The sequence below is a fragment of the Ranitomeya imitator genome, chromosome 10 (genome assembly GCF_032444005.1).
Source record: "Ranitomeya imitator isolate aRanImi1 chromosome 10, aRanImi1.pri, whole genome shotgun sequence".
NCBI classification, from domain to species: Eukaryota; Metazoa; Chordata; class Amphibia; order Anura; family Dendrobatidae; genus Ranitomeya; species Ranitomeya imitator.
Genome location: NC_091291.1, coordinates 858,129 through 875,605, shown reverse-complemented (window position 1 = coordinate 875,605; position 17,477 = coordinate 858,129). Strand labels below are relative to the sequence as shown.

Genomic DNA, 17,477 nt, shown 5'->3' with positions numbered 1-17,477 from the left:
GGTGCAGTCACTACAGGAAGGTGCAGTCATTACAGGAAGGTGCAGTCATTACAGGGAGGTGCAGTCATTACAGGAAGGTGCAGTCATTACAGGAAGGTGCAGTCATTACAGGAAGGTGCAGTCATTACAGGAAGGTGCAGTCATTACAGGAAGGTGCAGTCACTACAGGGAGGTGCAGTCATTACAGGAAGGTGCAGTCACTACAGGAAGGTGCAGTCATTACAGGAAGGTGCAGTCACTACAGGGAGGTGCAGTCATTACAGGAAGGTGCAGTCACTACAGGGAGGTGCAGTCATTACAGGAAGGTGCAGTCACTACAGGGAGGTGCAGTCATTACAGGAAGGTGCAGTCACTACAGGAAGGTGCAGTCACTACAGGAAGGTGCAGTCATTACAGGAAGGTGCAGTCACTACAGGAAGGTGCAGTCATTACAGGAAGGTGCAGTCACTACAGGGAGGTGCAGTCATTACAGGAAGGTGCAGTCACTACAGGGAGGTGCAGTCACTACAGGAAGGTGCAGTCATTACAGGAAGGTGCAGTCATTACAGGAAGGTGCAGTCATTACAGGAAGGTGCAGTCATTACAGGAAGGTGCAGTCATTACAGGAAGGTGCAGTCATTACAGGAAGGTGCAGTCATTACAGGGAGGTGCAGTCATTACAGGAAGGTGCAGTCATTACAGGAAGGTGCAGTCATTACAGGAAGGTGCAGTCATTACAGGAAGGTGCAGTCATTACAGGAAGGTGCAGTCACTACAGGGAGGTGCAGTCATTACAGGAAGGTGCAGTCACTACAGGAAGGTGCAGTCATTACAGGAAGGTGCAGTCACTACAGGGAGGTGCAGTCACTACAGGAAGGTGCAGTCATTACAGGAAGGTGCAGTCACTACAGGGAGGTGCAGTCATTACAGGAAGGTGCAGTCACTACAGGAAGGTGCAGTCATTACAGGAAGGTGCAGTCACTACAGGGAGGTGCAGTCATTACAGGAAGGTGCAGTCACTACAGGAAGGTGCAGTCACTACAGGAAGGTGCAGTCATTACAGGAAGGTGCAGTCACTACAGGAAGGTGCAGTCATTACAGGAAGGTGCAGTCACTACAGGGAGGTGCAGTCATTACAGGAAGGTGCAGTCATTACAGGAAGGTGCAGTCACTACAGGAAGGTGCAGTCATTACAGGAAGGTGCAGTCACTACAGGGAGGTGCAGTCATTACAGGAAGGTGCAGTCATTACAGGAAGGTGCAGTCACTACAGGAAGGTGCAGTCATTACAGGAAGGTGCAGTCACTACAGGAAGGTGCAGTCACTACAGGAAGGTGCAGTCATTACAGGAAGGTGCAGTCATTACAGGAAGGTGCAGTCACTACAGGAAGGTGCAGTCATTACAGGAAGGTGCAGTCATTACAGGAAGGTGCAGTCACTACAGGAAGGTGCAGTCATTACAGGAAGGTGCAGTCACTACAGGAAGGTGCAGTCATTACAGGGAGGTGCAGTCATTACAGGAAGGTGCAGTCATTACAGGAAGGTGCAGTCACTACAGGAAGGTGCAGTCACTACAGGAAGGTGCAGTCACTACAGGAAGGTGCAGTCATTACAGGAAGGTGCAATCATTACAGGAAGGTGCAGTCACTACAGGAAGGTGCAGTCATTACAGGAAGGTGCAGTCATTACAGGAAGGTGCAGTCACTACAGGAAGGTGCAGTCATTACAGGAAGGTGCAGTCACTACAGGGAGGTGCAGTCATTACAGGAAGGTGCAGTGATTACAGGAAGGTGCAGTCATTACAGGAAGGTGCAGTCATTACAGGAAGGTGCAGTCACTACAGGAAGGTGCAGTCACTACAGGAAGGTGCAGTCATTACAGGAAGGTGCAATCATTACAGGAAGGTGCAGTCATTACAGGAAGGTGCAGTCACTACAGGAAGGTGCAGTGATTACAGGAAGGTGCAATCATTACAGGAAGGTGCAGTCATTACAGGGAGGTGCAGTCACTACAGGAAGGTGCAGTCATTACAGGAAGGTGCAGTCACTACAGGAAGGTGCAGTCACTACAGGAAGGTGCAGTCATTACAGGAAGGTGCAGTCATTACAGGAAGGTGCAGTCACTACAGGAAGGTGCAGTCATTACAGGAAGGTGCAGTGATTACAGGAAGGTGCAGTCACTACAGGAAGGTGCAGTGATTACAGGAAGGTGCAGTCACTACAGGAAGGTGCAGTCACTACAGGAAGGTGCAGTCACTACAGGAAGGTGCAGTCATTACAGGAAGGTGCAGTCATTACAGGAAGGTGCAGTCATTACAGGAAGGTGCAGTCACTACAGGGAGGTGCAGTGATTACAGGAAGGTGCAGTCATTACAGGGAGGTGCAGTCACTACAGGAAGGTGCAGTCACTACAGGAAGGTGCAGTCATTACAGGAAGGTGCAGTCATTACAGGAAGGTGCAGTCACTACAGGAAGGTGCAGTCATTACAGGAAGGTGCAGTCATTACAGGAAGGTGCAGTCACTACAGGAAGGTGCAGTCATTACAGGAAGGTGCAGTCATTACAGGAAGGTGCAGTCATTACAGGAAGGTGCAGTCATTACAGGAAGGTGCAGTCACTACAGGAAGGTGCAGTCACTACAGGAAGGTGCAGTCATTACAGGAAGGTGCAGTCACTACAGGAAGGTGCAGTCACTACAGGAAGGTGCAGTCATTACAGGAAGGTGCAGTCACTACAGGAAGGTGCAGTCATTACAGGAAGGTGCAGTCACTACAGGAAGGTGCAGTCATTACAGGAAGGTGCAGTGATTACAGGAAGGTGCAGTCACTACAGGAAGGTGCAGTCACTACAGGAAGGTGCAGTCACTACAGGAAGGTGCAGTCATTACAGGAAGGTGCAGTCATTACAGGAAGGTGCAGTCATTACAGGAAGGTGCAGTCACTACAGGGAGGTGCAGTGATTACAGGAAGGTGCAGTCATTACAGGGAGGTGCAGTCACTACAGGAAGGTGCAGTCACTACAGGAAGGTGCAGTCATTACAGGAAGGTGCAGTCATTACAGGAAGGTGCAGTCACTACAGGAAGGTGCAGTCATTACAGGAAGGTGCAGTCATTACAGGAAGGTGCAGTCACTACAGGAAGGTGCAGTCATTACAGGAAGGTGCAGTGATTACAGGAAGGTGCAGTGATTACAGGAAGGTGCAGTCATTACAGGAAGGTGCAGTCACTACAGGAAGGTGCAGTCATTACAGGAAGGTGCAGTCACTACAGGAAGGTGCAGTCATTACAGGAAGGTGCAGTGATTACAGGAAGGTGCAGTCATTACAGGAAGGTGCAGTCATTACAGGAAGGTGCAGTCACTACAGGAAGGTGCAGTCATTACAGGAAGGTGCAGTCATTACAGGAAGGTGCAGTCACTACAGGAAGGTGCAGTCATTACAGGAAGGTGCAGTCACTACAGGAAGGTGCAGTCATTACAGGAAGGTGCAGTCACTACAGGAAGGTGCAGTCATTACAGGAAGGTGCAGTCACTACAGGAAGGTGCAGTCATTACAGGAAGGTGCAGTCACTACAGGAAGGTGCAGTCATTACAGGAAGGTGCAGTCACTACAGGAAGGTGCAGTCATTACAGGAAGGTGCAGTGATTACAGGAAGGTGCAGTCATTACAGGAAGGTGCAGTCATTACAGGAAGGTGCAGTCACTACAGGAAGGTGCAGTCACTACAGGAAGGTGCAGTCATTACAGGAAGGTGCAGTCACTACAGGAAGGTGCAGTCACTACAGGAAGGTGCAGTCATTACAGGAAGGTGCAGTCATTACAGGAAGGTGCAGTCACTACAGGAAGGTGCAGTCACTACAGGAAGGTGCAGTCATTACAGGAAGGTGCAGTCACTACAGGAAGGTGCAGTCATTACAGGGAGGTGCAGTCATTACAGGAAGGTGCAGTCATTACAGGAAGGTGCAGTCATTACAGGAAGGTGCAGTCATTACAGGAAGGTGCAGTCACTACAGGAAGGTGCAGTCACTACAGGAAGGTGCAGTCATTACAGGAAGGTGCAGTCACTACAGGAAGGTGCAGTCATTACAGGAAGGTGCAGTCACTACAGGAAGGTGCAGTCATTACAGGGAGGTGCAGTCATTACAGGAAGGTGCAGTCATTACAGGAAGGTGCAGTCATTACAGGAAGGTGCAGTCATTACAGGAAGGTGCAGTCACTACAGGAAGGTGCAGTCACTACAGGAAGGTGCAGTCATTACAGGAAGGTGCAGTCACTACAGGAAGGTGCAGTCATTACAGGAAGGTGCAGTCATTACAGGAAGGTGCAGTCATTACAGGAAGGTGCAGTGATTACAGGAAGGTGCAGTCACTACAGGAAGGTGCAGTCATTACAGGAAGGTGCAGTCATTACAGGAAGGTGCAGTCATTACAGGAAGGTGCAGTCATTACAGGGAGGTGCAGTCATTACAGGAAGGTGCAGTCATTACAGGAAGGTGCAGTCATTACAGGAAGGTGCAGTCACTACAGGAAGGTGCAGTCACTACAGGAAGGTGCAGTCATTACAGGAAGGTGCAGTCACTACAGGAAGGTGCAGTCATTACAGGAAGGTGCAGTCACTACAGGAAGGTGCAGTCATTACAGGGAGGTGCAGTCATTACAGGAAGGTGCAGTCATTACAGGAAGGTGCAGTCATTACAGGAAGGTGCAGTCATTACAGGAAGGTGCAGTCACTACAGGAAGGTGCAGTCACTACAGGAAGGTGCAGTCACTACAGGAAGGTGCAGTCATTACAGGAAGGTGCAGTCATTACAGGAAGGTGCAGTCACTACAGGAAGGTGCAGTCACTACAGGAAGGTGCAGTCATTACAGGAAGGTGCAGTCACTACAGGAAGGTGCAGTCACTACAGGAAGGTGCAGTCACTACAGGAAGGTGCAGTCATTACAGGAAGGTGCAGTCACTACAGGAAGGTGCAGTCATTACAGGAAGGTGCAGTCATTACAGGAAGGTGCAGTCATTACAGGAAGGTGCAGTCATTACAGGAAGGTGCAGTCACTACAGGAAGGTGCAGTCATTACAGGAAGGTGCAGTCATTACAGGAAGGTGCAGTCATTACAGGAAGGTGCAGTCATTACAGGGAGGTGCAGTCATTACAGGAAGGTGCAGTCATTACAGGAAGGTGCAGTCACTACAGGAAGGTGCAGTCACTACAGGAAGGTGCAGTCATTACAGGAAGGTGCAGTCACTACAGGAAGGTGCAGTCATTACAGGAAGGTGCAGTCATTACAGGAAGGTGCAGTCATTACAGGAAGGTGCAGTCACTACAGGAAGGTGCAGTCACTACAGGAAGGTGCAGTCATTACAGGAAGGTGCAGTCACTACAGGAAGGTGCAGTCACTTTAGGAAGATGCAATCATTACAGGAAGGTGCAGTCACTACAGGAAGGTGCAGTCATTACAGGAAGGTGCAGTCACTACAGGAAGGTGCAGTCACTACAGGAAGGTGCAGTCATTACAGGAAGGTGCAATCATTACAGGAAGGTGCAGTCATTACAGGAAGGTGCAGTCATTACAGGAAGGTGCAGTCATTACAGGAAGGTGCAGTCACTACAGGAAGGTGCAGTCATTACAGGAAGGTGCAGTCATTACAGGAAGGTGCAGTCACTACAGGAAGGTGCAGTCATTACAGGAAGGTGCAGTCACTACAGGAAGGTGCAGTCACTACAGGAAGGTGCAGTCACTACAGGAAGGTGCAGTCATTACAGGAAGGTGCAGTCACTACAGGAAGGTGCAGTCACTACAGGAAGGTGCAGTCACTACAGGAAGGTGCAGTCACTACAGGAAGGTGCAGTCATTACAGGAAGGTGCAGTCATTACAGGAAGGTGCAGTCATTACAGGAAGGTGCAGTCATTACAGGAAGGTGCAGTCATTACAGGGAGGTGCAGTCATTACAGGAAGGTGCAGTCACTTTAGGAAGATGCAATCATTACAGGAAGGTGCAGTCACTACAGGAAGGTGCAGTCATTACAGGAAGGTGCAGTCATTACAGGAAGGTGCAGTCACTACAGGAAGGTGCAGTCACTACAGGAAGGTGCAGTCACTACAGGAAGGTGCAGTCACTACAGGAAGGTGCAGTCATTACAGGAAGGTGCAGTCACTACAGAAAGGTGCAGTCATTACAGGAAGGTGCAGTCACTACAGGAAAGTGCAGTCATTACAGGAAGGTGCAGTCACTACAGGAAGGTGCAGTCATTACAGGAAGGTGCAGTCACTACAGGAAGGTGCAGTCACTTTAGGAAGATGCAATCATTACAGGAAGGTGCAGTCACTACAGGAAGGTGCAGTCATTACAGGAAGGTGCAGTCACTACAGGAAGGTGCAGTCACTACAGGAAGGTGCAGTCATTACAGGAAGGTGCAGTCACTACAGGAAGGTGCAGTCACTACAGGAAGGTGCAGTCACTACAGGAAGGTGCAGTCATTACAGGAAGGTGCAGTCACTTTAGGAAGATGCAATCATTACAGGAAGGTGCAGTCACTACAGGAAGGTGCAGTCATTACAGGAAGGTGCAGTCATTACAGGAAGGTGCAGTCACTACAGGAAGGTGCAGTCACTACAGGAAGGTGCAGTCACTACAGGAAGGTGCAGTCATTACAGGAAGGTGCAGTCATTACAGGAAGGTGCAGTCATTACAGGAAGGTGCAGTCATTACAGGAAGGTGCAGTCATTACAGGAAGGTGCAGTCATTACAGGAAGGTGCAGTCATTACAGGAAGGTGCAGTCATTACAGGAAGGTGCAGTCATTACAGGGAGGTGCAGTCATTACAGGAAGGTGCAGTCATTACAGGAAGGTGCAGTCATTACAGGAAGGTGCAGTTATTACAGGAAGGTGCAGTCACTACAGGAAGGTGCAGTCATTACAGGAAGCTGCAGTCATTACAGGAAGGTGCAATCATTACAGGAAGGTGCAGTCACTACAGGAAGGTGCAGTCACTACAGGAAGGTGCAGTCACTACAGGAAGGTGCAATCATTACAGGAAGGTGCAGTCATTACAGGGAGGTGCAGTCACTTTAGGAAGATGCAGTCATTACAGGAAGGTGCAGTCATTACAGGGAGGTGCAGTCACTACAGGAAGGTGCAGTCATTACAGGAAGGTGCAGTCATTACAGGAAGGTGCAGTCACTACAGGAAGGTGCAGTCATTACAGGAAGGTGCAATCATTACAGGGAGGTGCAGTCATTACAGGGAGGTGCAGTCACTTTAGGAAGGTGCAGTCATTACAGGAAGGTGCAATCATTACAGGAAGGTGCAATCATTACAGGAAGGTGCAGTCATTACAGGAAGGTGCAGTCACTACAGGAAGGTGCAGTCACTACAGGAAGGTGCAGTCATTACAGGAAGGTGCAATCATTACAGGAAGGTGCAGTCATTACAGGGAGGTGCAGTCACTACAGGAAGGTGCAGTCATTACAGGAAGGTGCAGTCATTACAGGAAGGTGCAGTCATTACAGGAAGGTGCAGTCACTACAGGAAGGTGCAGTCATTACAGGGAGGTGCAGTCATTACAGGAAGGTGCAGTCATTACAGGAAGGTGCAATCATTACAGGAAGGTGCAGTCACTACAGGAAGGTGCAGTCACTACAGGAAGGTGCAGTCACTACAGGAAGGTGCAGTCATTACAGGAAGGTGCAGTCACTACAGGAAGGTGCAGTCACTACAGGAAGGTGCAGTCATTACAGGGAGGTGCAGTCATTACAGGAAGGTGCAATCATTACAGGAAGGTGCAGTCACTACAGGAAGGTGCAGTCACTACAGGAAGGTGCAGTCACTACAGGAAGGTGCAGTCACTACAGGAAGGTGCAGTCACTACAGGAAGGTGCAGTCACTACAGGAAGGTGCAGTCATTACAGGAAGGTGCAGTCACTACAGGAAGGTGCAGTCATTACAGGAAGGTGCAGTCATTACAGGAAGGTGCAATCATTACAGGAAGGTGCAGTCATTACAGGAAGGTGCAGTCATTACAGGAAGGTGCAGTCATTACAGGAAGGTGCAGTCACTACAGGAAGGTGCAGTCACTACAGGAAGGTGCAGTCACTACAGGAAGGTGCAGTCATTACAGGAAGGTGCAGTCACTACAGGAAGGTGCAGTCACTACAGGAAGGTGCAATCATTACAGGAAGGTGCAGTCATTACAGGAAGGTGCAGTCATTACAGGGAGGTGCAGTCATTACAGGAAGGTGCAGTCATTACAGGAAGGTGCAATCATTACAGGAAGGTGCAGTCACTACAGGAAGGTGCAGTCATTACAGGAAGGTGCAGTCACTTTAGGAAGATGCAGTGAATGGAGAAAGGTGCAGTCTTTGGGGTGACGGCGCAGGTTGTCTGTGCCCCTTCTATATCTGCATGCTCCACACAGTCCTCATCCCCATAGGCCACATAATTTTGCGCACTGACCTCTGTCTCTGGACACCTTTGAAGAATTCTCTATCCTCGGTGACTGGCAATCTCTGCCTCAGAAGATAGTGTTGTATTTCACATCTACCTTCCTCCTCCATTGCTGGTGCTGACACTAGGATTTTCTCTTCTGCTTTTTCCATCTGTGACTGGAACCACAAGTTTCATTTCTTGTAAGAGAAATTAGAAATATGCTGAACATGAAGAATGTCCACTTCCAGAAAGCTGGATGGAGAAGCTGGCAGACACTGTGTCCACAATGCTAGAGCGTTCTCCTGGCAGACATCATGGTATCTGGGCCTACATGACAAGGCCACTATTTCTTGGAGTCTTTGGCTTCTGGTCTTTCTGAGTCGATGCAGAAAACAATGCTGGTGTCCAACAAGCTTACTACAGTGTGTGACAGGTGAAATGAGGAACGCAGGGCAGGTAGAGCCGAAGAGTGAGGAAGAAAAAACGTGGCCCTCACCCCTTGCTAAAACCATCTTTTATTAGTTTCTGGACAGAAGATACAGCAGGAAAAGGCGACGTCTGTCCTGCTATACCGCGCCTCGCGCAGACACCGCGCCTCGCGCAGACACCGCGCCTCGCGCAGACACCGCGCCTCGCGCAGACACCGCGCCTCGCGCAGACACCGCGCCTCGCGCAGACACCGCGCCTCGCGCAGACACCGCGCCTCGCGCAGACACCGCGCCTCGCGCAGACACCGCGCCTCGCGCAGACACCGCGCCTCGCGCAGACACCGCGCCTCGCGCAGACACCGCGCCTCGCGCAGACACCGCATGTGGCTGTGATTATCGGACTATGGAAGACACACGCCTAAGCGGCTTCCATACGTCAGATCTGCTCTCGTCAGTTGTGTGGAGTGGCAGTCTTCTTTGCTGTTACCACATGTTATGTAAAAACTTCAGAACTCATTCTGCCGAGTCAGGGGCGGACTCTGACAGCTTGGGGCCCCTGTGGAAGAAATGTATCTGGGCCCCCTTCCTCCTAGAATCAAATCTACTGATATATAATATAGATATACTGTATATACAGCCACACGCACATACATATGTATATCTTACATAGTCTTCATTTTTATGTATATTGCCATCCCTTATTACACAGTGCCCTCCCTTGTTATATACAGCACTGTCCTTTATATATCATATTATTTACCGCATCCCCTGTCTTTATACATACAGTCCTGTCTTGTTAGATATGTAATGCAATGGCGGCTGTGGAGCACGGGAAAGCTTCTTTTCTAATGGAGGAGCTGATGGACTGTTCATCTGGTCTCAAGCTGATCCATCAGCTGTCATTTTATATCTAACAAGAGAGGGGACTATGAAATAAAAGAGGACACTGTGAATAACAAAAATAACAAGAATAAACGATGTAAGAGACAGCACTGTACATAACAGCAGAGGAAGCTATATAATAAGGGACAGCACCATATATAAGTAGAGAGGAAGCTGCATAATAAGGGATTATGTTATACATAATAAAAGAGGAAACTATGTAACTAAGGGCAGTGTTATACATAATAAGTGAGTACACTATACACTAAGGGACTGTGCTATACATAATAAGAGAGTACACTATATACTATGCGACTGTGCTATACATAATAAGAGTACAGTACATACAGTGGGACTGCGCAATACATAAGTAAGTACAGTATATACTTAAGTTCTGTGCTATACATAAGAGAGTACATTAAATACTATGGGACTGCTATACATAATAAGAGAGTACACTATATACTGAGGAACTATGCTATACATAAGAAGTGAGCATATATGCTAAGAGATTGTGCTATATTATTATTATTTATTTATATAGCACCATTAATTCCATGGTCTGTACATGAGAAGGGGTTACATCAAAGTACAAATATCACATTAAAGAAAACTAACAATGACAGACTGGTACAGAGGGGAGAGGACCCTGCCCTGGGGGGCTTACATTACAGGATGGTGGGGAAGGAGACAGTAGGTGGAGAGTTGCAGTAGCTCCGATGGTGTTGAGGTGGCTGTGTGGTCATTACAGGTTGTAAGCTTCCTTGAAGAGACGGGTTTTCAGGTTTCTTTTGAAGGATCCAAATGTGGCGGATAACCGGACGTGTTGAGGCACAGAACTCCAGAGGATGGGGGATATTCGGGAGAAGTCTTGGAGGCGATTGTGTGAGGAGCGAATAAGCGTGGAGGAGAGTAGGAGGTCTTGGGAGGACCAGAGATTACGTGAGGGAAGATATCGGGAGACTAGTTTGGAAATATATGGAGGAGAAAGGTTATGGATGGCTTTGTAGGTCAGTGTTAGTAGTTTAGCGATAAACTTGGCACACACCAATATGTAGATGCAGTGAAAAAGGGGTTTAATGAGGTAAAGTACATACAGTAGTAGACGTTTCGGTCTATACAACAGACCTTCATCAATGTACTGAAAACAAAATACAACAAAATGAAACCACACAACCCATACGTGATCGCATATCGAAGCATAAATCGACAATTAGATGTAAGAATTTCTTATTGTCCGTCCCTAACCATTTCATAACCTGCGGCCATACCATTCCACAACTAAAATTCCCAGTTATTGACTCAGTAGCACCACCTCGCGGAGTGGGGATCGGGTTCGCCTCCTTATTGGATACATGACATCAAACACTAGCCCCACGAGGCCTGAACAGGGAGTATGACATCCAATCGATCGTATCTGACTAACCTAGGGCTCAATACAATTCTGTATTATTGTAAATGTGGTATGGTACGCTTTACAATGTTGCGCTAAAATTGTTGCGTTTATGATGCACATTTCAGTTTATTAACATATTTATACTTTCTTCACAGAACCGACCCTACTAAGATCCCTAAGTGCACCGTTTTTAGGACCTGTTCATAGGCTCACGATCCCACTGTTCTAGTTCCCGATAGCATCACCGGCGCTCAGAGGATACACAGAATACTCCTCACATCCTCCTAGTGCGCATGCGCGGTGGGTGGAACCCACCTACTCACAAAGCCCAGTGGAACGCAGACAAACGTCACGTGATGACAAGCGTCACTGCCGGGACAGCACATCCGGCCACGCGCGCTCACCGCAGGAGCATACAGGACGCTTATAAAAGACATTCGACCCATGCTTCTGGACACACTGGACAAGCGGTGGATACTGCGTCCAAGGTCCGCATGCATCCCTCTCATCTTTCTTTGGTAAGTCTACACTTTGCTGCCTACTAGCTCCCTCGTGACACGACAGGTCCCAATTATGGCCATGACTCTAACACCGCTCCTTTCTGATCTCCTAGCGGCCCTCTTTACAGCAGGAGCCTACTGACCACAGCAGGGTATGTGTGTTTTGTCTGCATTAACTACTCCACGGAGCCTCTCACCTCACTACCCTGCGGTAACCATGTGTTACACTTTTTTTTCTAGGACTCCTTGTCCTCCACATGACCCGGGGTACCCTATATAACAATTGAGTGAGGGTAGGTGTGGTTCAAATTGTTTTTCCATCTCACAAACAGGGGACAATATTTGACATTAGATATATCTGATCTGTCCATCACATTTGACTGGGCTATATGGTTGCATATCCTCACGATCTTGTGGCTATTACCATTTTGGTATAATATTATTGATGGCTTCTGTTTTACCTATGTATTTGGATTGCGTCCATAAAATGTTATATTTCTCTAAATCAACCGCTACACAGTGACCCACCATTTTGTATATACTTTATTTTCATTTTGTTTTCCGTACATTGATGAAGGTCTGTTGTATAGACCGAAACGTCTACTACTGTATGTACTTTACCTCATTAAACCCCTTTTTCACTGCATCTACATATTGGTGTGTGCCAAGTTTATCGCTACGTTTATGACGGCTTGGGCCCCTACTTGAGCACCACTCCTTTAGTAGTGCCTACGTCATCTATTTAATTGTTAGTAGTTTAAAATGGATACGCTGGGAAATTGGGAGCCAGTGAAGAGATTTGCAAAGAGGGGAAGCAGGAGTGTAGTGAGGAGAGAGATTAATTAGTCGGGTAGAAGAGTTAAGGACGGACTGGAGGGGTGCAAGAGTGTTAGAAGGTAGGCCACAGAAGAGCTATACATAATAAGTGAGTATATAATATACTAAGGGACTGTGCAATACATAATAAGTGAGTACGCTATATACTAAGGGACTGTGCTGTACATAATAAGAGAGTACACTGTATACTGAGGAACTGTGCTATAGATAATAAGTGAGCACGCTATATGCTAAGGGACTGTGCTATACATAAGAGAGTACACTACATACAGTGGCACTGCGCTATACATTAAAAGTGAGTACACTATATACTAAGGAACTGTGCGTTACATAATAAGTGAGTACACTATATACTAAGGAAATGTGCTTTACATAATAAGTGAATACACTGTATACTAAGGGACTGTGCTATACAGAATAAGAGAGTACACTATGTACATTGGGACTGCGCTATACATAATAAGGAAGTGCACTATATACTAAGTGTCACGTACCCGCTTCTCAGCATGTGACTTGGGGTTGCGCCTGCAAGGGTTAACCTATCTCCTCTCAGTCCAGCATTCAACCTCTGTCCTATGCTGTAATGGGAGCATAAATCACACCCTGACACAGTCCACACACCCCGCTCATACACGCTGCCACCACTCACTGAACATGCGGGCGATGAGTCCTGGAAATATTACTACTACTGTCTGCCATTCATAAAGTTATGGATTCTTTAGAGCATGCAAGGTTCAGACTTATTAAAGTTTTAACCTTTATTAGAAAAGGTACAGTGCTTACAATAAAAAGGGTATACAAATCTGGGAATAAAAAGTGACACACAAATATGCATATCAGTTATAAAAATAAACGGGAGAAAACTTACAGAAATATCTTACTTTGTAGTCTGCTTTCTGCTCCCTGAGGGGGGGAATGAATATGCAATGGATCACATCAGCTTGGCTGTCCCTCGGTCTGTGAACAACTTTCTTTGTGTGTAGACCTAATTTATAGTCACCCTGGAGGTCAAATTTCTAGACCAGCCTCTCATGTTAATATTATAATTGCTTGTTTTTGACTGGACCATGGCCACTCCACCAATGAATATATTTTCTCTGAAATTCTTTGTGTAACGTTTCTCATAGATAGTGTCAGGCTGTAATTGACATCTCTCTTCAAAAGAGCCAGAAGGTGTGAAAGGTTTCCCCTTCCTGGTTCTCAGTGAAGCCCCCCGCCGAGATTGTAGACAGGAGACTGCTTTCTCGGGATAACATATGCTGTGACCCCCTGTGAGACCTGCAGTCTCAGGACAGATGTTAAAATGTTAAATTACTGCTAGACATACATTCATACCTTAACATATTTCACTACACTACGGAACTGTGATTTACATAATAAGTGAATACACTATACACCAAGGGACTGTGCTATACATAATAATTGAGTTCACTATATACTAAGGGACAATGTCATACATATTAAATGAGTACACTGTATACTAAGGGACTGTGCTATATATAATAAGTGAGTACACTATATACCAAAGGACAGTGCTATACATAATAAGTGAGTACACTATACACTAAGGGACTGTGCTATACATAATAAGTGAGTACACTTTGTAATAAGGGACTGTGCTATACATAATAAGTGACTACACTATATACTAAGGGACTGTGCTATACATAATAAGTGAGTACACAATATACTGAGGGACTGTGCTATACATAATAAGTGACGTGAGGCAGTGACTGGGGTCATATGCTAGGGTCACTATGTGTCCCCTAGGATGCACAAAGAAGCATATTGAGGCTGTGAGAGTGCATTGCAGTCACAGGCATAACTGTGATTGCAATGCAGAATAAAAGTGAGTGTTGGTCTTGGGCAAGCTATTTGTCCAAGGCAGATTTAGGAAAACCTGCCATGAGCTTTTACTTTTGAAATGGACTACAGGAAAGTAGTATGGCGGTCCATTTCCTCCCTAGCCGGGTTTCCATATGGCCTATGGCCACAGGTTCTTTATAGAAGCCCCTGCAGCAGAGGGTTGGGTGTGTCTGTGTGGAGTTTGCAAGGTGCAGAGCAAATGGCTCTGCAAAAGCTTCAGCCTGTGTGAGGGAACACAGAGTCAAGCGGACTGAACTCCTGGCACCCAGCAGCATAATACGGTGGGGCAGTCATCGTCAACCAGACGCATTTACGGACTGTCTTGTTTCCCAGCTGCGTTTAGGAGGATACCGTTTGTTTTGGACATTAAAACTACATTTACTTTGAACTTTCATGGGTCACTGCCTCATCACTGCACAGCGAGTACACTGCTGCTCTACAGTGAGTACACTATACACTAAGGGACTGTGCTATGCATAGTAAGTGAATACACTATATACTGAGGGACTGTGCTATACATAGTAAGTGTGTACACTATATACTAAGGGACTATGTTATACATAATAAGTGAGTACACTATATACTAAGGTACAGTGCTATACATAATAAGTACACTATATACTAAGGGACTGCTTTATACATAATAAGTGAGTACACTATAAACTAAGGGACTGTGCAATGCTGTACATAATAAGTGAGTACACTATACACTATAAGACTGTGCTATACATAAGTGAGTACACTATATTCTAAGGGACTGTTCTATACATAATAAGTGAGTACACTATATACTAAGAGACTGCTATACATATTAAGTGAGTACACTATATACTAAGGGGATGCGTTATACATATTTAGTGAGTACACTGTATACTAAGGGACTATATTATACATAATAAGTTAGTCCATTATATACTAAGGGACTGTGCTATAGATAATAAGTGAGTACACTATATGCTCTGGGACTGTGCTATACATAATAAGTGAGTACACTATATACTAAAGGACTGTGCTATGCTATACATAATAAATGAGTACATAATATACTAAGGCACTGTGCTATGCATAATAATTTAGTACACTATTCAGCTCTGGCAAAAAATTAAGAGACCACTGCACAAAAATGAAGAGAGACCACTGCACAGTTTTCTAAAAATCACCATCTCTACATGTCTGACAGCCATTCCATTGTCAGTTGAATTCCAACTAAAGTACATCTCATTCTACTTAATGTGCTTCTGATTAAGTGATCAAGACGCATGCCAAGACTCATGAAAGCTGTGATTAATAATCATGGTTATTCCACCAAATATTGATTTCCGAACTCTTCCTGAGGTAAAACATGAATATTGTTGTTTCTAAACGAATACAAACGTGTTTTCTTTGCATTATTTGAGGCCTGAAAGCACTGTTTATTTTTTATTATTTGGATGATTTTTCATTCGCTGCAAAAAAAATACAAAATTTGCAGCTTTGAATTTTGGAAACATGTTGTCAGTAGTTTATAGAATAAAACAACAATGTACAATGTACATTTTATGCAAAAATATACCTATAAAGCGAAAAATCAGAAACTGAAAATTTTAAAGTGGTCTCTTAATTTTTGCCAGAGCTGTATACTAAGATACTGTGCTATACATAATTAGTGAGTACACTATACACTAAGGGAGTGTGCTACACATAATAAGTGAGTACACTATATACTAAGGGAATGTGCAGCACATAAGTGAGTACAGTATGCATTAAGAGACTGTGCTATACATAATTAGTGAGTATGCTATATACTAAGAGACTGCTATAAATAATAACTAAGTACACTACTAAGGGACTGTGCTATACATACGTAATTAGTGAGTACACTATATACTAAGGAAGAGTGCTATACATAATAAGTGAGTACACTATGCTATACATAATAAGTGAGTATACTATAAACTAATGCACTGTTCAACACATAATAAGTGAGTACACTATGCCCAAAGGTCTGTGCTATACATAATTAGTGAGTACACTATACACTAAGTGACTGTGCTATACATAAGTGCGTACGCTATATACTAAGACTGCTATAAATAAGTGAGTGCAAGATATTCTTAAGCACTGTGCTATACATAATTAGTGAGCATACTATATACTAAGAGACTGCTTTACACAATAAGTAAGTACACTATATACTAAGGGACTGTGCTATACATAATAATTGATATTACAAAGTCACTGGCAAAGTGCTGGAGGGGAGATATGTTTCACTGTGCTTAATGGCGTCAGTCACATAAAACCCAGAGTTTTTCCTCCAGCACATGGGCCATAGACCTGGTCTGGCCTTTAGTTTAGTCCGCCAGGGATCATCAATACATCCTGATAGTAATGGACTATGCTACGCGGTACCTGGAGGTGGTATCACTTAGAAACTCCTCCCCTCAGAGTATAGCATGTGAGCTAGTTTATATTTTCTCCTGGAGGGGCCAGCCAAAGGAGATCCTGACAGACCAAGGGACATCATTCATGTCCAAGGTAATGAGGGAGTTGTGCAAGGCCCTCCAGAATACCCAACTTAGGACGCCGGTGTACCATCCACAGACTGACTGCTTGTTGGAAAGCTTCAATAAGACCTTGAAATCCATGTTGAAGAATGTAGTAGAGAAAGATGGCCGAGATTGGGATTGCCTCTTGCCATATCTACTGTTCTCCATTAGAGAAGTCCCACAGGCCTCTATGGGGTTCTCGACGTTCAAGCTATCATACGAATGGCACCTTCGGGGTCTTCTGGACATTGCAAAGGAGACCTGGGAAGCAGAGGTAACACTCCACCAAAACATTCTCAAACATGTGGCCCAGATGTAGAAGAGGATCGTGAGTGTGATGCTGATTTTGAGGGAGAGTCTCCTCCAAGCCAAGAGGCCCAGGCAAGGGTCTACAATCGGTCGGCAAGACTGAGACAGTTTAGCTCTGGGTGGTGTTGGTATTGATCCCCACTGTTGAAACTATATTCCTTGCCAAGTGGCAAGGGCCATATGAGGTGATCGAAAAGTTGAGTGATGTCAACTACAAGGTCCACCAACCAGGGAGAAGAAAATCATACCAGGTGTACCACATAAACCTGCTGAAACCGTGGCCAAAGAGGGAACCGGTAGAAGCAATGTGCCTAGGGGCCCATCTTGAAGCCAAG

At 45.7% G+C, this 17,477-nt stretch overlaps 1 protein-coding gene across 1 annotated transcript in view; it reads right to left on the bottom strand.

Moving 5' to 3' along the window:
- Positions 1-8,565, bottom strand: part of LOC138652011 (complement C1q subcomponent subunit C-like) — a 53,754-nt gene extending 45,189 nt beyond the window's left edge. Inside the window, exon 1 of the mRNA XM_069742691.1 lies at positions 8,427-8,565. The gene's annotated coding sequence lies outside the window, so the exon portion shown is untranslated. The remainder of the gene's footprint in view (positions 1-8,426) is intronic.
- Positions 8,566-17,477: the final 8,912 nt, after the last annotated feature.